Source organism: Leptonychotes weddellii, chromosome 11 (assembly GCF_054177405.1).
Source record: "Leptonychotes weddellii isolate Sample4059 chromosome 11, ASM5417740v2, whole genome shotgun sequence".
Taxonomy (NCBI): Eukaryota; Metazoa; Chordata; class Mammalia; order Carnivora; family Phocidae; genus Leptonychotes; species Leptonychotes weddellii.
The window spans coordinates 49232477-49256805 of record NC_138379.1 but is presented as its reverse complement, the minus strand read 5'-3'; the positions used below and the strand labels follow the sequence as shown (position 1 = coordinate 49256805).

The 24329-nt window shown below is 36.2% G+C and overlaps 1 long non-coding RNA gene across 1 annotated transcript in view; it reads right to left on the bottom strand.

The window, feature by feature from the left end:
• Positions 1-2259: 2259 nt before the first annotated feature.
• The window catches only part of LOC145716219 (uncharacterized), a 65137-nt gene continuing 43067 nt past the window's right edge, over positions 2260-24329 (bottom strand). Inside the window, exons 2-3 of the long non-coding RNA XR_014138748.1 lie at positions 23927-24032; positions 2260-5672 (exon numbers count right to left, since the gene is read on the bottom strand). This is a non-coding gene — a long non-coding RNA (uncharacterized LOC145716219). The remainder of the gene's footprint in view (positions 5673-23926; positions 24033-24329) is intronic.

Sequence of the window (24329 nt, the reverse complement as noted above, 5' to 3'; positions counted from 1 at the left end):
TATATATATATATATACCAAAAATAAGGTTAACTACTATGAAGGGATAGAATATGACTCTAAAAATGAAAAATAAAAAAGATTTTTTAAAAAAGGGATTGATAAGATGCTGGTTGAAAAAGGGAAAAAGAAAAATTCAAAAAAAAAAAAGAAAAAGAAAATTTAAAAAATTAACTTTGAACGACTAAAGAATCAGGGGTAAAAAAAGCCATGAATTCTATGTGCTGTATTCCCCTAGTGTTGGCGTTCTGCCATTCTCATTGATGTTTAGGTAAACTTGGTCTTGGCTGGCTGTTCCTGCTGATCTTCTGGGGGAGGGGCCTGTTGCTGTGGTTCCTAAATGTCTTTGCCGGAGGCAGAATTGCCCCACCCTTGCCAGTCCCAGCTAAGTAATCTGCTCGGGTTTGCTCTTGGGAGCTTTTGTTCCCTGCAAGCTTTCCGTTCAGCTTTGGAGGACGAGAGTGAAAATGGCAGCCTCCCAATCTCCACCCGGGAGGAGCCGAGAACTCGGGCCCCACTCATCAGTGCGCCCCCAGAGAAAAGCAGTCAATCACTCCTGTCTCCCTGGTCTCCGGCCGCACTCCGTGCTCACCCAGCCTGTGACCAAGCATTTCTATCTCTGGCACCCGACCCCGTGTGGAGTCTCCAAACCCAGCAGATCCCTGCAGTGTGCTCCCACGCCGCTCCTCCCGGGGGAAGAAGGGGAGTCTCCCCGGATCTGCCGCTTGTTGGGTCCCTGCTGGAAGAGCAGTGGCCCAACTGTCTCTTGCTTACATTTGAGACCAACGTGTTAGATTTTAACCTTCCAATGATTCTAAAGTTCAGGAAAATACAAAATAATACTTATCTCAAAAGTACATATAAAAGTGGGGGGAAGCTCCTGCAATACAGAGTCAGTGTTAAAAATCAAGAATTCTGACCCATCCTAGCAAATAATATATTTAACTTTGAGCATTACCATCCTTTATTTCCATGATAAAATGGAGATATAAGAATGTGCTAATTCTGACTGGACTGTCAGAATTAAAACACTAGAACAGATATCTACAAAATCCTATAATCTTCCTTTGCTGTAGTTAGGCACCAGTAACTTTGAACATAGGCTCCACTACAACTTGCTATGTGGCTTTGGGCAAGTCACCTAACCTCTCTGAGACTCAGTTTCCTCATCTGTAAGTTGAATAATAATATATATTTATTATTAGGAGGATAATAAGAATACCCTTAATTCATAGGACTACAGGTAAAAACCAAATAAGGTAAAGTACAGGGGCGCCTGGGTGGCTCAGTTGGTTAAGTGTCTGCCTTCGGTTCAGGTCATGATCCCAGGGTCCTGGGATCGAGCCCCATGTCTGGCTCCTTACTCAGTATGAGAGCCTGCTTCTCTCTCTCCCTCTGCTGCTCCTTGCTTGTGCTCGCTCTCTCTGTCAAATAAGTAAGTAAAATCTTAAAAAAAAAAAAAAAAAAAAGATAAAGAATAGAAAACACAAGACATTGCCTCACAGTAATGAGTATCCTATAAATATGAGCAATTATTATTACACTCAGTCTTTTTTTGTTTGTTTGTTTGTCAGAGAGAGAAAGAGGGAATACAAGCAGGGGAGAGCAGGCAGAGGGAGAAGCAGGCTCCCTGCTAAGCAAGGAGCCTGATGCAGGACTCAGCCCCAGGACCCTGGAATCATGACCTGAGCTGAAGGTAGACGCCTAACTGACTGAGCCACACAGGAGTCCCTACACTCAGTCTTTTAAATGGGATAGAAGTCACTGTTTATAATTTCACCTGTTTACAGGCTGATGATAGATTTCCTGGAACTTTATCATTATAAGAAAAAACACAGTTGGGAACATAATGGGAGAACTCTAATCTCCCTATCCTTTTACCATATGCTATTAATAATACACCTTCCACAGGCTTTACATAGCATACCTATGGTAAAATGTAGTCTTATACAGTGAATGAGAGTTTTGGAATCAATGGATTTTAATTCCAACATCACCTGTCACTGAGCTGTGTGAACTTAAGAAAGGTATTTAATGTCTCTGACCCTGACCAAGAGTTTCCTCAACTGTAAACTGTCAATAATAATAGTACTTACCTCACAGAATTATTGTGGTGATTAAATAACATCATATCTATATAGTGATAAGTATGGTAACTGAAACATTAAAGCTATTAGTATTATTACTTCTCTTTTTAGAAAACTGCAAATGCCCTGAACCCCTCTAAAACCCTATAGTGTTCTCATTTTAAAAATCGACGACCTTAAAAAAAGATATGCAGAAATACATGCGTAGCAGGCAATTTGAGTATAATAAAAATTTCAAAGCACCATAAGAAATGTGTCTTTTCACAGAAGAGAAGAACTCTTAAAAGCAGTTCTTGTATGTACACAGCTACTTAGTTATTTGGAGTCACTCAACAGAGATTGTGGAAATGGACTTTGCTCACAATGTCTCATGACTTTAAGTGGCATTATCCCAACAGACTCTCATGTCTAAAAATCAATATGCAAGCTGTGTTGCAGTGCAGATAGTTTTAACAATCACTGCCAACAATATACAGTGTTTTTTTCTATAGTGTTTCACATGAGAGTATCAGTTTTCCCAAATGAATGCTAAGCTAGCAGCTACAGAAGTCTTTATTCTTTTTTTTTTTTTTTTAAAGATTTTATTTATTTATTTGAGACAGAGAGAATGAGAGGGAGGAGGGTCAGAGGGAGAAGCAGACTCCCTGCCGAGCAGGGAGCCCGATGCGGGACTCGATCCCAGGACTCCAGGATCATGACCTGAGCCGAAGGCAGTCGCTTAACCAACTGAGCCACCCAGGCGCCCCAGAAGTCTTTATTCTTTAGCAATGATGCCCATGACATTAGACTGATACCATGGAGATGATTCATTCAGTCAATAAATATTCATTCAATGCTTACTGCACCCCAGACACTGTACCATGCTCAAAGAATAGAAGAGTATTTAACATAGTACATGGGCAATGTCTTCCCTCAGAGATCTTAGAGTCTAGAGGAGGGGATAAACTAATAATTACAATGCCATAACGGAAAAACACAGGATGCTATGGAAACACATAGTAATACATCTAACCAAGGGGGCAGAGGTAGGAGAAGGGAAAGGGAGCCAGTGAAAAATTTCCTGGAGAAAGTAACATTTAAAAGAGGCTTAAATGCAGGCAAGACAGACTGAAGCATATTTAAGAACTAAAAGAAGTTCTTTATAGCTGAAGCATTCAGACTGACGTGGGTCATAGGAGGCCTTTGTAAGTCATGCTGAGTCAGGATGTGATGTAGGAATTTGTACATATAAAAAAAATCAAACTACTTTAAAACAATCAATTGTATTTCTATATTATCAGCAAAAAGTAGAACATAAAATTTAAACATATTTATAATAGTATAATAAAATATCAAAAAATAGAAATAAATCCAATGAGTCATAGGAAACATTCATGTACTAACAATTAGTTTATTTCAATCATGTTTTGTAAAGAAGATTTAATAAACAAAGGCATATACCATTTTCTTGGGTTGGAAGACTCAATATTGTAAAGATGTCCATTATCCCCAACTGTATTGATAAATATATTAAATGTAGTCCCAATCAAAATACTAGCCAGATTTTCTTTTCTGTGTAGAACCATATGAAAATGCAGAAAGGATAAGAATAAGCCAGTTATTAGTCATGCTAACGGCCAAAGATTCTATTTATATGAAATGTCCAGAACAGGCACAACCATAAAAACAAAAAAGTAGATTTCCATCCTTACTAAGATGAAGAAAGGTGATCTTGAAAAAGAATAACTAAGCAGAAGAACTTTAACAGATATGAAGACCAATTATAACATGAGAGAAATTAAAACAGTGAGATAATGGCAAAGGAACAGGCAAACAGATCCACAGAACAGAGAGTCCTGTAACAGACATGGAAGTACATGGCCACCAGTTTATGACAAAAGTGAACCTGCAGTGCAAGGGAGAAAGGTTTTTAATAAATGGTACTGGGTCAATTGACTATCTGTATGAAAAAAATGAATCTTATCTGACATCATACACAAAAAATCAAAACCTGATGAATTATAAATGTAAAAAGTAAAGTACTTAAAAAAATACAGAATAACACTTTTATGGCATTAAAATCAGCAAATATTCCCTAAACTGGACATAAAAAATCTTAACTATAAAAGGAAAGACTGATAAAATGGAATTTTTGTTCATCTAAGGGTATCATTAAAGAATGAACCAGCAAGGGCGCCTGGGTGGCTCAATCGGTTAAGCGTCTGCCTTTGGCTCAGGTCATGATCCCAGGGTCCTGGGATCGAGTCCCATATTGGGCTCCCAGCTCAGCAGGGAACCTGCTTCTCCCTCTGCCTCTCCCCCTGCTTGTGTTGTCTCTCTCTCTCAAATGAATAAATAAAAATCTTAAAAAAAAAGAATGAACTAGCAAGCCACAGAATGGGAGAATACATTTTTAAATGTATATTCAAACGAAGAACCCTTATCTATAATATATAAAGAACAACTGTCCCCCCCCCCACCAATAAAAAAAGCCAGTGGGGGGAGTGAGTGGGGGCAGGTGGGAAGGTCATGGCAGGAAGACTTCAACAGGTACTTCACAAAGGAGTGTATCCCAATCAGCAAGAAACATGAAATAGTGTTCAACTTCATTAGTTTTCAGGGATATCAAAATTAAAACTGCGAGGAGATACTACAACATACCCACTAGAAAGACTAAAATACAAAAGACAGAAAGTTCCAAGTGCCGACAAGGATACAGGATAAGAGATCTGATACACTGCTGGGTGGAGAGGAGGTAAACTGGGCACAAGCGCTTTGGAAACCTTTTCGACACAATCTACTAAAGCTGAAGATATGCCTATCTTGTGACTATGTAATTCTGCTCCAAATCCAACAGAAATGCATAAAAAAAAATCTTCATTAAGAAGCATGCATGAAAAAGTTCATGGAAGCATTATCTAATAGTTCTGAACTAGAAATTACCAAAAGCCAGAATCAATAAATTCATATTTATATTTGCACAATGGAATACTATTGGCAGTAAAAATGAACTAAGACTACAGTACATGCAGGTTAGGATGAAACTTACAAACAAAATATTGAACAGAAGCCAGCACATAAACTGCACATATTATATGATCTAACTTGCATAAAGTTTAAGATGAAGCAAAACCAATTTTGGTGTAATACGTCAAAGTAGTGGTTAGTCTGGTTGGAGATGTCCTAAACAGAAGGGAACATGAGGAAGCTTCTGAGATTCTGGGCTTCTTTTAATGCCCTGTTTCCCAGTGGAGATGCTGCCTGTGTAAGTGTGCTCATTTTGAAATTTTGAAATATAATGTGTGTGTGTGTGTGTGTCTTTGTACACGTTTCTGTATGTATCACCTTCAAAATACTTCCCAATAATTTTTAAAATCATATCAGCATATCTGTACAAAGATGACTATTTGAACCTATGGAGAAAGAAAAAGGAAAACTGAATGTAGAGGTTAGGCTGTTTGTATGGTTATTTTTACTCACCTTTATCCTGTAATGCAATTTGTTGCTTATGCAGTAATGCCACCTCCCGTCCCAAAGCCTTCTTCTGTCTTTCCAGTTCATTTCGAAGCACCAAAATTTTTAATTGCAAGCACTCACTTTGTTTTCTCTAAATAATTAAAAAGCACAGGTAAATTTATGACTATGAAAGTCATGACTATGAATAATTATACATTCACAGTGTCTCCAAATGAATAATGGTGTAAAGCACTTTAATATTCATCTAATTCATAGATCTCTTGAGTAACTTAATTATCAGCACCTGCCATTTTAATGAAAAGAATACAGATGTAAGCAAAGAATAAACCTGAAGTCTGGGGACAGTTCTTTCTAAGAACCCCAAAAACACTATAAAATATCTCAGGCCTCTTTACTGAGATCACAATACAATTAAGACAAAAATTAATTTTTAGAAATGGAGTTCTCAAAAACTTAAACATAGAGATACCACAGGACCCAGCAATTCTACTGCTAGGTACATATCCAAGAGAACTGAAAACATGTCCATACAAAAACCTGAATATGAATTTTCATAACAGCATTATTTATAATAGTCAAATGGTGGAATCAATCCAAATGTCCATCATCTGATGAACAGAAACAAAATGTGGTACATCCATGCAATGGAATATTACCTAGCAATAAAAGAAATGACGTACTGATGAATGCTACAACATGGATGAACCTTGGAAACACTATACTGGGGTGTCTGGGTGACTCAGTCAGTTAAGTGTCTGCCTTTGTCAGGTCATGATCTCAGGGTCCTAGGATCCAGGCCCATGTTGAGTCCCTGGTCAGTGGGGAGTCTGCTTCTCCCTCTCCCTTGGCTGCTTCCCCTGCTTGTGCTCCCTCTCTCTTACTCTCGCTCTCTCAAATAAATAAATAAAATCTTTTAAATAATTAAAGAAAACACTATACTAAGTGAAAGAAGCCAGTTTTAAAAGGCCACAAACTCCATTTATATAGAAATGTCCATATTAGGCAAATCCATAGAAACAAAAAGTAGATTTCCATCCCTGCCAAATTGAACCAACGTGCTCTAATATCCCACAGATTTCAGAGAAAGTCAAGCAGGGACCTAGGGCTTTCACCCCTTCCAGGTGGTAACCAACCATATTATCAGTGGATACCACAAGGGGAGCCTGGATTTACAGGGATAATGAGATAATCCTCTCCCTCCCTGCTGGGTGATATCAGAGGAGGCTTAGTGGAGAGTGAGAACTTTCCTTATTACACAGTGTTAATGAGGCCAGCCTATTCAGCATGCTATCAGTGGAGCACAGTGTTAATGAGGCCAGCCTATTCAGCATGCTATCAGTGGAGGCCATGTGGGGAACAATATCAAAGTATTCCTATACCTCTTAGCCAGGTCAGTAGTAGTGGAGGCCTAGTGGAGAGCTGGAACTCCCAGTCCTGGTCAAAAGTAAGGATGACCTCCTCCCCCACACTCCTGCCACTTGGGTGTCAATGGAAGCTGCTTGAGGAACCTGGACTTTTATACCCACCTGGCAGTAATGAGATAGCATCTCTCTCTTCCCTATCAGAGAAAGAGGTGTCAGAAAAAAACAGATCAAACAGCCTTAAATAAGATCTAGAGACTCATAACATAATACCCAAAATGTATAAGTTTCAATCAAAAATCACTCATCATATCAAGAACCAGAAAGATGTCAAAGTAAATGAAAAAGGATAATTATAAGATGCCAATACTGAGGGGCACCCGGGTGGCTCAGTCGGTTAAGCGTCTGCCTTCAGCTCAGGTCATGATCCCAGGGTCCTGAGATCGAGCCCCACAGCAGGCTCCCTGCTCAGTGGGGAGTCTGCTTCTCCCTCTCCCTCTGCCCCTGCTTGTGCTCTCTCTCAATAAATAAATAAATAAATAAATAAATAAATAAATAAATAAATAAATAAATAAATAAAATCTTTTTGAAAAAGAGAGAGAGAGATACCAATACTGAGATGACAGACATGTTACAATTATCTGACAAAGACCTGGAAGCAGCTATCATAAAAGTACTTCAATAACAATTAAGAACATCCTTGAAACAAATGAAAAAATAGAACATCTTGGTAAAGAAATAGAAAGTCTCAGTCAAGAAATTGAAGATAGAAAGGAGAATCAAATGGAAATTTTATTTCACTTAGCATAATCCCCTTCAGTTCCAAAAAAAAAAAAAAGGCAATTTTAGAGCTGAAAATATCTAGAATAAAAAACTTAGTGAATGAGCTCAACAGCAGAATGTAGGAGACAGAGAAAAGAATCTTTAAGCTGGAAAACAGAATAGAAACTACCCAATCTAAACAAGAGAGAGAAAATAGACTGTAAAAAAAAAACAGAGCCTCAGGATCTGTGGAACTATATAAAAAGATCTAATATTTGTATCCTCCAGTACAGGGAGGAAAGAAGAAATAAAGCAGAAGTGAAAAAGTACTCACAGAAATAATGATGAAAAACTTCCTAAATTAGGCAAAGAAATACATCTACAAATTCAAGAAGTTAATCACAAAATAAATAAAACCAAAAGCTGGGTTTTGAAAAGGCCAATAACTTTGATAAAATTCTAGCCAGGCTAACCAAGAAAAAGAAAAAAGACAGAAATTAGTAGTATGAGGAATAAAAGAGGAGCCTTCACAACCGATCCCATGGACATTAAAAGAATAAGAAAAGAATACTATAAACAACTCAATGGCCAAAAATTTGGTAACTTAGATGAAATGGACCAATTCCTTGAAAGACAATCTACTAAAACTCACACTAGGAGAAATAATCTGAAAGGGCATATATATGAAATAATTAAATTAATAACTAATAGCCTTTTAAAATGGAAAGTACCAGGCCCTGATGGTTTCACTGGTAAATTTTACCAAGCATATAAATAAATAACACTAATTCTTTAAACTCTCTTCGATCTAGGAGGCCAGCATCACCCTAATACTAAAATCAAACAAAGACATCACTAGAAAGGAAAATTACAGACCAATCTCTCATAAACACAGATGCAAATTCATCAACAAAATCAACAAATCAAATCCAACAATATATAAGAAGAATTATACGCCATAGCCAAATGGAATTTACTCCATGTATGCAAGGCAGGTTGAACATTCAGTAATCAATGAAATTCACCATATCCACCAGGCAAAAAAGAAAAGTCATATAATCATATCAATACATGCCAAAAAAGCATATGACAAAATTCAACACCCAATTATGATAAAAACTCTCAGCAAACTAAGAATAAAGGAAAACTTCCTCAACTTGCAAAGAATATTTGCCAGAAAACTCATACATCATACAGATCTTCCTCAACTTATGATGGGGCTATGTCCCAATAAACCCATTATAAGTTAAAAATATTGTAAGTTGAAATACATCTAATACACCTAACCTACTGAACACCACAGCTTAGCCTAGCCTACCTTACATGTGCTCAGAACACTTACATTAATCTACAGTTGGGCAAAATCATCTAACACAAACCCATTTTATAGTAAAGTGCTAAATATGTCATGTAATTTATTGAATACTGTACTGAAAGTGAAAAACAGGATGGTTGCATGGGTACAAAATGGTTATAAGTGTATCAGTTGTTTCCCCTCATGATCACGTGGCTGACTGACAACTGTGGTTTGTTACTGCTGCCAGGCATCATACCATATATTGCTAGCTTGGGAAAAGATCAAAATTCAAAATTTGAAGTATAGTTTCTACTGAATGTGTATCACTTTCATACCATCATAAAGTCAAATCTTATATCGGGGATCGTCTATACTTAATGGTAGGAAACCAGATGCTTTCTCCCTACACTGGAGAAAAAGGCAAGGATATCTCCTTTCACCACTCTATAAAACATGTACTGAAAATCCTAACTATGCAATACAATAAGAAAAGGAAATAAAAACTATCAGACTGGGAAAAAAAGAAATAAAATCATCTTTGTTTATAGATGATTTGATTATATATGTAGAAAATCTCAAAGAATCAACCCCCATCAAAAAACAAAGCAAAATCCAAAGCCTCCTGGAACTAGTAAGTGATTATAGCAATATACAAAAACCCATTTCTTTCTTATGTAACAGCAAGGAACAATTAGAATATGAAATCTAAAATACAACATTACATTAAAATTAAAAAATGAAATACTTAGGTATAAACCTAACAAAATATGTATACAAGACCTAAATGAAGAAAACTGAAAAACTGATGAAAGAAATCAAAGGAGATCCAAATAAATGAATGTCCATATTCATGGACAGGAAGACAATATTATTAAGATACCATTTTTTCCCAATTTAACCTACAGATCCAGTGAAATCCCAGCAAGTTATTTTGTTGATACCAACACACTGATTCTAAAGTTTATATCGGAAGGCAAAAAACCCAGAATAGCTCAATACTGAAAAAGAACAAAGTTAGAAGATTGACACTATCTAATGCTAAAACTTACCATAAAGCTACAATAATCAAGACAGTGTGATATGGACACAAAATAGACAAATCAATGGAACAGAATAGATAGCCCAGAAACACAGAGACACAAAAATATAGTCAACTGATCTTTGTCAAAGGAACAAAAGCAATTCTATGGAAAAGGGAGAGCCTTTACACTAAATGGTGCTATAACTACTGGACAGCTACATACAAACAAAACAAAATGTAACAGAACATTTGGATACAGACCTTACATCTTTCATAAAAATTAACTCAAAATGGATCACAGAACTAATGTGAAATAAAAAAATTATCATATACAGGGTGCCTGGGTGGCTCAGTACATTACGTGTCCGACTCTTGATTTCAGCTCAGGTCATGATCTCAGGGTCATGGGATTGAGCCTGCATCAGGCTTTACATTCAGCCTGGGATCTGCTTGTCCCCTCTCCCTCTGCTCCTCCCCCCTCCCTCTCACTCTCTCAAATAAATAAAATCTTTAAAAAAAATTATACAAATTCTAGAAGATAACACTAGAAAATTTAGGTGACTAAAGTGGAGATGACTTTATATACAACATCAAATGCATGATCATGAAAGAAGAAACTAAGTTGGCCTTCATTAAAATTAAAACTTCTGCTCTGCAAAAACCACTATTAAAAGAATGAAAAGATACGCCACAAACTGGGAGAAAATATTTGAAAACCACTTATTTGATAAAGGAATGATATCCAAAATATACACAAAAACTCTAAAAGCTCAACAATAAGTAAATAAACAACCCAATTAAAAAATGGGCAGAAGATCTGAACTGTCACCTCATCAAAGAAGGCAAATAAGCATATGAAAAGATGTCCAACATCATATGTCATCAAGGAACTGCAAATTAAAACAACAGTAAGATACTACATATATTTACTAGAATAGTTAAAATCCAAAACACTGACAATACTAAATGCTGGCAAGGATCTGGACCAACAGGAACTGTCATTCATTGTTGGTGGCAATGCAAAATGGTACAGCCACTTTAAAAGATGGTCTGGCAGTTTCTTACAAAACTAAACATAGGCTTACTATATGATCCAGCAATCATGCTCCCGGATATTTATACAGATGAGTTGAAAACTTGTGTTCACACAAAAAACCTACACATGAATGTCTATAGCAGCTTTATTCATAATTGCCAAAACTTGGAAGCAACCAACATGCACTTCAATAGATCAACAGTTATAACAAACTTGACATATCTATACAATGGAGTACTATTCAGCAATAGCAATATAGCTATCAAGCTATAAAAAGTCATGGAGGAACCTTAAATGTATATTGCTAAGTAAAAGAAGCCAATCTGAAAAGGCTACATACTATATGACATTCCCGAAAAAGGCAAAACCATTGAGAGAGTAAAAAGATCAATGGTTGCCAGGGGTTCTAAGAGAGGAGGAAAAGGATGAATAGATAGATTCATCCGAGGGGATTTTTAGGCCAATGTAATTACACTGCATGATACTGCAGTGGTGGATACAGGACACTGTGTATTTGTCAAAACCTAGAGAACTGTACAATAGGGAGAACCCCTAATGTAAACTAGAGTTAATATTGTATTAATATTAACTCAACAATTGTAACAAATGTATCACTCTGATATAGGATGTTAAGAACAAAAGAAACTGGGAGAAGACAGGAAATAACTTTCTGTACAATTTTTCTGCAAACCTAACACTACTCTAAAAAATAAAGCTTATTTTTTAAAAAGTAATAGAACCATACCTCAAAAAAGTCAATTTTACTGAATGTTCATTTGATAAAACAAGTCCCAGACACATTATACCAGAGATACAGTTAACTTTGCTAAATAACTTTGTTAACTTATCTTTCCATTAAAATACTTCCTACCTAAACCTATGAAGCCACACTGTAAACTTTACTCAGACTCCCTTTTAATCCAAATACCTCTAATTTAGAGGCCAGAATTGGCCTCCAGATAAAATCTGAAATCCTGTCCCCACAACAAACATATATGTGCTTGCACATGTTTGCATTCACACACAATTACTGCCCTATGAATGTGTGTGTCCTTCTCTCCTGGTCTTTATCAAGTGTCAATAATATACTTTACATGATTTTCCAGGACATAAATCTTAACCAAACAGTAATATTTGGCTATGCCTAGTAAATTCTTGTCTCCTTCCTAAAACATATACTAATTAAAATTGTAATGAGAAAAAAAAAAACTTTTCATTAAGTAAACTAAATAGGTTTACCAAGCTAGTAAAAACCTTTAAAAGATGAAAGTCAGCATCTCTATCTGACTCACAGATACTAAAGAAGCAAGGGCACTCAGTGAGATGAGTAATGGTATGGCCCTGTCGAAGCAACAGGCACGGAAAAATGACTTGGCAGTTGTGTGGAAAGTACTTTACAGCTATTGTTTCTCACCCAAAATGCTTTCTTCCTCATCACTGAAATACTGATTCTAAACAGATGGCATGATCATCTGTTAAAGACATTCAAGCCAAGAAAACAAGCACAAAAGCTTATTTCTCCAATCATCATTATTATATTTGACTGGAAAACTCTATCAAATATGAAACATTCCTAAGCAATTTTTCTTGAACAAAGCAAACATTTATGAAGGGCATACTATGTGCTTCTAAATGAATGAGAAATGGTGTCTGCTTTCTAAGAGCTTGGGTCTAACAGAGATAAAAGCCATTTTGCCCTGTCAACCCACTGTAAAAACAAAGACCAAAGTCAGTGAGGTTGTTTATCATTAAAGGAAAAGGAATCAAGAAACAATTTGGGTTTCTTTAGTAATTCAATAGTGTGATCATGACATGTTAGTGTGTTTTTACATCACTGAGAGAAAAAATACGTAAATTCTTAGGAAGCAATCTTTTCCCACAAAGAAGTGTTCAATTTCCCTAACTTGAATTTCTCCATAAAATATGCAAACTGAATTCTACCTGGGCCGAGGAAAAACAAAAAACAAAAAACAAAAACAGGAAAACAACTTTTCATAGAACACAGAGATATGTCTACTTAGAGGGTTAATCTGCTCTATTCCAGGGTATACACTCAAATTGGGAAATATTTTCTAGAATCAAAGAACCAAGGGTACAAGTTAATCTAAATACTAAACTAATACAGGAAGGCATGTTTACAGTGTGTTTGTGTTATGGTCCATATGCAGAAACTGGCCCACTTACAGAAATGTGTCAAGTCATTCAAAACCAGGATGGTTGGCTCTAATTTCTGATGAGTAGAGTAAACAAACCTGCCCAAGTGGGATCTGGTTCTGCTTCCTTTCTAATGCATCTAACACAAGAGCTCAAAGACCTTAATGTTCTATAAGTATCTTCTTTTTTTTTTTCCTGTGTTCTATTTATCTGTTTACTCCTAGTTAATGTCACATGTGCATCTCCAATGGATCACTTTTAATTGGATTTTAGTGTTTTTATACAACATGTTCTTAAAATCACAGACAGTTTCATCTATTTGCAAGCAGACACATTCCTATTTATGGGTCTTTACAAAGACAATGATGGGCAATGTTAAAGATTCATTTCAGAATGACAGACTAATTTGTAAATGACATACTAAAGGAAGCAATTTTCTTTAGATCACATTGGAGCTAAAAAGTCTTAGACAAAATGTTCTCAAAGCATGGTCCAGGAAACCATGAAAATTTCTGAGACCATTTCAGAGTCTGTGAGATCAAAAATATTTTCACAATACTACTAAGCTGTTATCTCCCTTTTTCACTCTCATTTTCTCGTAACTGTATAGCAGAGCTTTCCAGAGTCTCTAAGATTTGTGGTATCACAACAGATTGATTGCAGAAATAAATGTGAGAATCCATCTGTCTTTTATTAACTTAGGCATCATCAACAAATATATGCTAAGTTCTTTGAGGTCTTAATAATTTTTAAGAGCATAAAGGAGTCTTGAGACCAAAAAGTTTGAGAATGGTGGGTTAGGGCACATTCTCTATATTAGTTTTCCCACAAAACCTGGAAATAATTAACAATCTGGAAAAAAAGTTTTAGAACTATGGCAGTTGTCCTATGAGAACAAATTTGCTTTTAAATGTCATTTGTAGGTTCTTTCTATTGCACTTACACCTTCTCAACCACTAAGAAAGGGAAAATATTTCCTCAGAAAATACTTAATCCAACCCAGTAATTTCATAGACTCAGTGGCAATATAAGGCCTAGAACCCAGGTCCAGCTAGGAAGATAAAGCAAAAGATATATAATAATAAAACATACACAAGTTCTACTTCTGCTCTAAGAGAATGAGCAAACTGGTCCTCTCATAAATCACAGCTCTAGACTCTAGATAAAATACAAAAAGCTACTACTTGAGGATTCTGGAGATTGATCAGTGACAGGTAAATTCTGGAGAGACTCAACCTGGTGCAAGCAACCAACACACAGCATGAATTTCCCCTTTTCTGCAGCTTTTTCCTGAGGGTGGCTGCAGTCAAACTCCAGTGAAAGACAACTATCTTTTTGGCCAGAGGAACCAGGGAAAAGAGATCACACAATCAAGGCCACCAGAATGGGGGAAGCCAGAGAATGGACACCCCAGATTCTGTTTAAATTCAATATGAATCTCTGAATCCTAAACCACACATGTACAAGGCAAACAGAAAGCAGCTGGGCCTAAGGGTAAAAGTACTGAACTGAATGAAATCTGAGCCAATGTCCATTGCAGGCATGAGTTTGAGCCTAACCAAGTTAACTACCTGCTAAAATGAAAACATCAATGTTCTTCAGAGGAAAGTAACAAAGTCCAGAGATTCCACAAAATTACATTCACATTGTCCAGGATACTATGCAGTATTACCCAATATATGAATAGTCAGGAAAATGTGACTTATTCTCTAGGGAAAAGACAACCAACATATGCCAACCCCAAGATAACCCAGATGTTAGAATTATCGTACAAAGACTTTTTTTTTTTTTTAAGATTTTTATTCATTTTTTGACAGAGAGAGAGACAGCGAGAGAGGGAACACAAGCAGGGGGAGTGGGAGAGGGAGAAGCAGGCCTCCCTGCTGAGCAAGGAGCCCAATGCAGGGCTCGATCCCAGGACCCTGGGATCATGACCTGAGCCGAAGATAGACGCTAAACGACTGAGTCACCCAGGCGCCCTCATACAAAGACTTTAAAGCCACTATTATAAATATGCTGAGTAAGAAAAAGTAAAATATTCTTATAATGAATAAAAAGATATGAAATTTGTCAATCCCAGAAAAAGTAAAATACTCTCATAATGAATACAAACATGAAATCTCAGCAGAGGACTAGAAAATATTAAAAGCAGAGACTTCTGCTTCTGGTCAAGATGGAACAGGAAAAAGGAACACTGTTCAACTAATTTGACCAGGCTACCATAATCCTAATACCAATGTGACAAAGTAATTTAAAACACTGTATTTCAACATCCCTAATAAATATAGCATAAAACCCCTTAAATTATTTCCAGATCAAATCCAGCAAGATACAAAAAAAAAAAAAGAGTATATATTGTAACCAATTCAGGTTTATTCCAGAAATGTAATGTTAAACATCTGAAATTAAATTATGGAGAATCAAGGAGAAAAATCACATGATTATTTCAATAGATCCAGAAAAAGCATTTGACAAAATTCAATATCCATTCATGATAAAAACTCTCAGAAACTAGGAATAAGAGGGAACTTCCTAACACCAATAAAAGGTATTACTACCATTATACTCAAGAAAGGAGGAATCATTTCCCCCCGTGATCAGGAACAAAGAAAGGATTTCCACTTGTATTACTTTTATTCGATATTGTACTGTATGTTCTAGCTATTGAAATAAGTCAGAAAAATTAAATAATAAAACACACAAGGCAGTCTAAGTTTGCAGGTATGATTGTTTACATAGAAAAATCCCAATAAATATACAAAATAACTACAAGAACTAAAAAGTTAATAGGACAAGACTGCAAGATACTAGGTTAATAAATTAGTAAGAATTGTATTCCTTCCTACTAGCAACAAACAGGTAAGAAACAAAAATTCAGGGGCGCCTGGGTGGCTCAGTTGGTTAAGCAACTGCCTTCAGCTCAGGTCATGATCCTGGAGTCCCTGGATCGAGTCCCGCATCGGGCTCCCTGCTCGGCAGGGAGCCTGCTTCTCCCTCTGACCCTCCCCCCTCTCATGTGCTCTCTGTCTCTCTCATTCTCTCTGTCTCAAATAAATAAATAAAATCTTTAAAAAAAAAAAAAAAAGAAACAAAAATTCAAAAACAATCCCATTTGCAAGAATGCCCCCCCAAAAAATACTTAGGAATAACTCTAATAAAAGATGCCCAAAATCTTTACAGTGAAAGCTACAAGATATTGAGAGAATTAAAGAAAAGTCTATAAAAGAGATATATGCCATGTTCAATGGACTGGGGAACTCATTATTGCTAAGATGGCAATTCTCCACAAATTGATCTACAAATCCTTACTAAAACTGCAACAGGCTTTTTTTTTTTTTTTAAGATTTTATTTATTTATTTGAAGAGAGAGAGACACAGCGAGAGAGGGAACACAAGCAGGGGGAGTGGCAGAGGGAGAAGCAGGCTTCCCGCGGAGCAGGGAGCCCGATGCGGGGCTCGATCCCAGGACCCTGGGATCATGACCTGAGCCGAAGGCAGACACTTAACGACTGAGCCCCCCAGGCTTTTTTTTTTTTAAGAAATGGATAAGCTGATTCTCATTTCACTTGGAAATACAAAGAACCCATGGGAACTTATATAAAACGAACAAAATTGGAGGACTTCCCCTACCTGGTTTTAAGACAAGAGATCTCTAAGAAACTTTGGTATTGGTGAAAGATAGACATATAGATTGGTGGAACAAAACAGAGAATCCAGAAATAGATGAAAACATATTTGGTCAATTGATTTTGGACAAACATTTCAAAACAATTAAATTAGGAAAGACTGTTCAACAAATGATGTTAAATTAACTGTATATTTATATAGAACAAAAGAACCCTGAACTTGTACAAAAAAACTAGCTTGAGGGGTGCCTGGGTGGCTCAGCTGGTTAAGTGACTGCCTTCGGCTCAGGTCATGATCCCATCAGGATCGAGTCCTGCATTGGGCTCCCTGCTCGGCAGGGAGTCTGCTTCTCCCTCTGACCGTACCCCCTCTTGTGTTCTCTCTCTTTCTTTCAAATAAATAAATAAAATAAAATCTTAAAAAAAAAAAAGCTAGCTTGAGATGGATCATAGATCTAAATGTCAAGCCCCAAACTACAAAACTTCTATAACAAAACACAGAAGAAATTGATGCAACTTTAGGTTAGTTGAAGATTTCTTATAAAGAAAACAAAAAGCCCTACTACAAAATAACATTTAAAAGTACATTGTACTGGGGCGCCTGGGTGGCTCAGTCATTAAGCATCTGCCTTCAGCTCAGGTCATGATCCCAGGGTCCTGGGATCGAGCCCCCGCATCGGGCTCCCTGCTCAGCGGGAAGCCTGCTTCTCCCTCTCCCGCTCCCCCTGCTTATGTTCCCTTTCTGGCTGTGTCTCTCTCTGTCAAATAAATAAAGTCTTTAAAAAATTACATTGTATTTCATTAGACTTTTAAACTTTTGCTCTTTAGAAGGCATCATTAAGAACATGAAAAGGCAAACCACAGAACATTAAGAAAATATTCCCAACATACATATCAGAAAAAGGACGTGTATCCAGAAAAAAGAAAAATACAAATATACATGCAAATGTGTACATATACACACACTCTCTCCTCCTCTCTCTCTCCCTCTCCCTCTCTTTAACACAAGAAGACAGAAATCCCATTTAAAATGAGGGGAAAAATATGAAACTACTTCACATGTATACTAGGACTGAAAAAATATGTAAATAAATTACAGATAATGGGAGCCAGGTTTCTCACTAACAGAAAAAGATACTACAAATAAAAGTAAAGGATGAGAATGAACTCTGTGGTGTTAAAGTTGAAGGTATTAGTACGACTCCTGTTTAGTTTTAACACATATATAGAGACAGATACTTGCATATACCAGCTCTGTCCACTGAGAGGGCCTAGAAGCAGTTACAACCCAGTAGCCATAAGCACACCCAGTGCCCAGCTCTTGTTTCTAAATACCATTACCCAATGAAAGGAACAGGACTTCTTGGGGAAAGGGCTCATTCAGGGATGAGACAGGGGAAATACAAGATAAGCGTGGATCATATAGTGCCAGAAATGAAGGAAGTGCTTTAAAAAACAAACAAAAAAGAGAGGCATGTCAAAAGGACACAGGAGGAAACCTGAAAGAGCTATCGATGCCATAAGTTGAGCAAGAATATAAATGACATGGTATTCAATTATAACCTAAAGTATAAAATAAATATATTCAAGTTCATACTAATAAGTAAATGACTGAATGAATAAATAAATGGGGGGGGGCAAATCTTCCTCACAAAGAATTCAAAATAACATACATAAATAAGCAGTCTCCCCTCTAGGAGGTGGAAGCAAGTCCCCTCCACTGGAGTGAAGGCTGGACTTAGTATCTTGCTTTCAAAAAATTCAGCATGGAAAGGATACTCCAAAGGAGTATAGTGGATAAACTTGGGGGATACTACCTTAACCAAGTAGTGATTCAGGTAAATATCAACACTGATTAGTTAAATATAGGAAGGAATGAGAAACTGTCATAGATCAGAGAAGCCTAGGAAGGCATGACTAAATTCAATGTGGTATCCTGGGCTGGATACTGGAACAAAAAAAAAAGGATATCAGAATCTAGGCTAATCACGGCAAAACATCAGACAAATCCCAATCAGGGGATATTCTATAAAATATCTGACTAGTAATCCTCAAAATTGTCAAAGTCATTAAAAACAATGAAAGCCTGAGAAATTTTCACATCCAAGAAGAGTCTAAGGAAGCATGACTACTAAATGTAATATGGTTTCCTGCATGGGATTCTGGAACAGAAAAGAACTTTAGGTGAGAATTAAGGAAATCTGAAGAAAGCATGGATTTTAGTGAATGATGATTTATCAGTACAGGTTCATTAATTGTAACATTAAGGTAAATGTTAATAACAGGAGAAATTGGCTATAAGGTATACTCTTTGTACCATCTCTGTAATAATTCTATAAATCTACTACTGTTGTAAAATAAAGTTTATTTATTTAAAAGAAAGACATTAGTGGAAACACTGGTGAACCCTGAATAAAGCCCCCAGTTAATAGTAATATATCAATGTTAACTTCTTGGTTTGATAATGTACCATGTCAAATGTAACATGGTTATAGAAGATGTTTGTATTAAGGGAAACCAGATTAAAGTCAAATGGAAACTCTCTGAACTATCTTTGCAAGTGTTCTGTAAATCTAAACAGTTTATTTTTTTTAATGGTCAAAAGTACTCAAACTTACACCTCTTAAAGAATACACAAGTGACCAATAAAGATATGAAAAATGTTTATCATCAAAATGCAATTATAAACTAAAATAAGAAAACACTACACACCCACGAGAATAGCTAAAATTAAAGACTAACCTCTTAAATGAAATGAACAAACAAGCAGATAACTTCAATAACCCACAACTATTCAAGAACTGAATTCCTAGTTCAAAACCCACAAAGAAAATTCCAGGTCCAGATGGCTTCACTGGCAAATTCTACCAAACATTTAAGAAATAATTCCAATTCTACACACAATTCTACACATATTCTTCTAGGAAACAGAAGAAAAAACACTTCCCAAATCACTAGTTATGGCCAACATCACCCTGACAACAAAACCAGACAAACAGATTATAAGAAAACAAAACTACAGACCAATATCCCCCATGAATATAGATGCAAAAATACTTTAAACGGGGGCACCAGGGTGGCTCAGCCGGTTAAGCGTCTGCCTTTGGCTCAGGTCATGATCCTGGAGTCCCAGAGCATCAGGCTCCCTGCTCAGCGGGGAGTCTGCTTCTCCCTCTCCCTCTACTTTTCCCCTGCTCATGCTTGCTCTCTCTCACTCTCTCTCTCTCTCTGGCTCACTCTCTCTCTCAAATAAATAAAAATCTTTTTACTTATTTTATATTTTATTTATTATTTATGCATTTTTATTTATTATTTATTTACTTTTTAAAAAACTTTAAAAATTTTTTAAAATAAAATCTTTTAAAAAAATCCTTTAGACATTTTAGCAAATTGAATCTGAATAATTCCTCATGAACAAGAGGGGCTTTCTCCAAAAATGCAATGTTGGATTAACATTCAAAAATTAATCAATGTATTTTACCATCATAATACAAGAATATGGAAAAAAATACAATTATCAACAGATATAGGAAAGGCACCTGACAAAATCCAAAACATGTAAGCAAAAATTCAAGATGACAACAGCAGAAATTTCATAAGAAACATAGTTAAATGTCAAAAAGATATATTAGCTATTGATGTAGTGTGAGAAGATGCAAAATCTTTAAAAGCCATCAAGTATGAACTCAATTGCTAATAACAGAGGTAGTTACAGTTGGTCTTACAAAGTATTCTGATTTCTTTCAGCATCAAGTATGCCTTCTGACTGATTATACATAGGCTAAAATTATTGTATTTACTTATTTATTTACTTATTTGAGAGAGAGAGAGAGTGAGCAAGAGAGAGCACAAGCCAGGGGGAGAGGCAGAGGGAGAAGGAGAAGCAGGTTCCCCACTGAGCAGGGAGCCTGATGTAGGGCTCAGTCCCAGGACCCTGGGACCACAACGTGAGCCAAAGGCAGATGCTTAACTGACTGACCAACCCACGTGCCCCTATACATAGGCTAAAATTAAAGTCAATTCTTAAAAATTGAAAATGCTTGAAGTATAATGACCTTGGGCCAACTTAGAAAGGGAATGAGGAAAAAAGGTAAGAGTAAAGGTTTCTAATTTGCTACAGGTAAGTCTTAAAGTAGAAAATTAACAAGTAAATGGCATTATTCCCTGAAAGAAGACAAGTAAACCAAAATTTGTCTCTACTTGTCCAATGATGATGGGAAAGTTGCTTCCTTTCTTCAGGCCTCATTCTCCATCCTTTTTTAAGAGTTTAATCCTTGTTTTTATGCTTGTTTAAAAAATAAATAAATAAAAAGACAAAATACAGGCTTAAAATGGTGTCACTTAGACCAAGTTCCCAAACTAACCTCCTCTAGAAATGTAGTCTTATCTGGCCAGCCAAGAATTTTTTCAAACTGTGCCAATAAGTTTGCCCCTTCGGCACTCTCTAACCCACAAAAAAGATGAGGCAATCCACATGATAAGACACCTTGCTTTTATCCCTAGAAAGCGGCCTTGGCTGAACCGATCCTTTTCTTTTGTTAATAACTTTCTTGCCGCTACCCTCCTTCTATAAAAACCTTGCATTTTGTAGGACTCTTTGGAGCTCCTCTCTACTTGCTAGAAGAAGTGTCGCCCCATTGATTCACGAATCATTTGAAAAAGCCAAGTAGATATTCAAATTTACATGGTTGAATTTTGTTATTTAACATGCTAGATTCATTTCTAAACTCAATATTTATTGAGGACCTACTATGTGTTAAGCACTTTCCAGACACTAGTGAATACAGTAGTGAAGAAACACAGACAGAGTTTAGAGAGACAGACAAATAAAATATGTAAAATATCTGGCATGTTAAAGGGTAATAAATACTACGGAGAAAAATATAACAGGGAAGGGGACAGACTATACTGAAGAGGGTTGATTTTAGTGAAGTTATATGGGAACTAGATGATGTCTAGGTTCACTTTCAGTTCAAAAATCAACGATTCTTTTCTATGTTGACCAGGCAGCGTAAAAACACACAGTGAACCTCTGAACCTGACCTCTTTAAACTCACACATTCTATCACCTTGCTCTGTGTGTCACCACTTATATTTTAGAAAAATAGGATTAAACATATACATTTTTCCATACTGAGACAAAACATATGCTGTCATTTAATGAAATAAGTAATTTCCCAGTCTTGCCTTGGGAGATGAAAATAAAAAACCCTAGCAATTTCTCCTCGGACAAAGGTTCTAAAAATGTGGCATTTCTGTACACTACAGAAAGGCTTAAAATTAGCTGCTTTTTCTCCTTTTCCAATATATTTGTGGTCTGGGTTTTCTTCCTTTACTGAGGCTGAGTTAAAACAAGAGGTGGTTTAACAGCTTCTCCAAAACAGAAGATTTTCCATAGGCAAGAAAAGTCATATGGATAAGCATTACTACTACAGTTATTGTAGCTACCATATTTTGTATGCCCGCTCTGTGTCAGGTACAGCACTAGCCACTTTATACATCAGGTTGAATTATATGAAACTACCATTTATGGGTCAAAATCAGCAATTTTATATAGTTTAAATACACCATCATCCATTCACTTCAAATTCCATGAGAAAGAAGTCTGTGTTGGTGGTTAACTGCACTGTGTTTCCATAGTTCATCTATTAAATTACTATCTTGGGCAAATCTTCAGGATAATACAAAATGTTTGTTTGGAGGTAAAAAGGTCTTCTCCTAAGTTGATAGTGCTATAAATGACAACTGGAAGATACTGCCTATGTATGAGAATGAGTTTGTACAAATAAATACTTAAAGTTTTTCAGTTAGGACTTAATTTGAGGATTTCAATTATATTTTAACTATCGTAATCCATAACAAAAATTTCATCAAAAGCCATGTGGCTTCATTTTGAAAAAAGTTCAATTTATTTGTTATGCCTACTATTCTGCTTAAAAAGGCAGAATCTTTATTCCAAAATTAATATTTTTTTTCTCCACTAGAAAGAGTATAAAGCAACCCCAAATTATACTAATACCTTAAATCTGTCCATTTGGGTTGGAATTTCTATTTCTTTGGAAATGCCTCATTGAAGGAATCTTTCCCAAAAGAGAACACTGTCCATAAACCAACCTATTAAGTTCACTCCAATAATTTTAAATTCATCTTTTATTTCTTTTTTTTATAACATATAATACATTATTTGTTTCAGGGGTACAGGTCTGTGATTCATCAGTCTTACACAATTCACAGTGCTCACCATAGTACCTACCCTACCCAATGTCCATCACCCAGTCACCCCATCCCCCCCACCCCCCTCCACTCCCACAACCCTCAGTTTGTTTCCTGAGATTAAAAGTCTCTTACGGTTTGTCCCCCTCTCCAGTTTCGTCTTGTTTCATTTTTCCCTCCCTTCCCCTATGATCCTCTATCTTTTTTCTCAAATTCCTCATATCAGTGAGATCATATGATACTTGTCTTTCTCTGATTGACTTATTTCACTTGGCATAATACCCTCTAGTTCCATCCACGTCATTGCAAATGGCAAGATTTCATTTTTTTTTTGATGGCTGCATAATATTCCATTGTATATATATACCACATCTTCTTTATCCATTCACCTGTTGATGGACATCTAGGCTCTTTCCATAGTTTGACTATTGTGGACATTGCTGCTATAAACATTGGGGCGCATGTGCCCCTTTGGATCACTACATTTGTATCTTTGGGGTGAATATCCAGTAGTGCAATTGCAGGGTTGTAGGGTAGCTCTAAATTCATGTTTTAAAATGAGATTAGACCCAAATTTTTTTTCCTTCTGGCAGCTATTTCTTATTCAATATATAGTTCATGTCTAGAGTTCACATTGGTAAGACATTAATAAAATAACTTTTAATTATTTTCTAAGTAACTGTATGTAATCTAAAGTTTCATCTAGCAGCAAAAGGCAGGCACTTTGCATGTTAGATTATTAGGAAATAGGAAAGTGTTTTCCAACATTTAAATGCCAACATAAGTCTCAGCAAAACATTAAGAGAAAAAATAACTACCTAAAGCTTTTTGAAAAAAAATTAATATAAGAAGAATATGATAATCACATTTAGAAATCAAGGAGTCTAAACAAGTAAATATATTTAAAAACCTACCAGTTCATTGCTTGTAGATGTGAGCCTTAGCTTTTCTTCAATTTCCTTTCCAATTTTCTGAACAGTTACCTGAGTCTGTTTAATTGCACACTGGGCTCTATGAAGCCTAGAAATAAAAGTTGCAGAAAAATTTAAGTGAGTTAACTATAAACTCTTAACACAGAGCAACAAATATAAATGGAACAAAATGAGGACAAACCTTCCAGGATATGCAGAACTAGTAATCAACTCAAACTGATCATTTCATAATTCCCTAGCATATTTATAATGAAATAAACAGGGATTACTATGGATCCTAAAAACACCCTTTCTATGCCTGCCTGCCTGCCCACCTCTGATATATTGAGAGTTAAAATGGTGAACTCACAGGAGTCTGGAAGACACCTTAGAAAAATAATCTGAG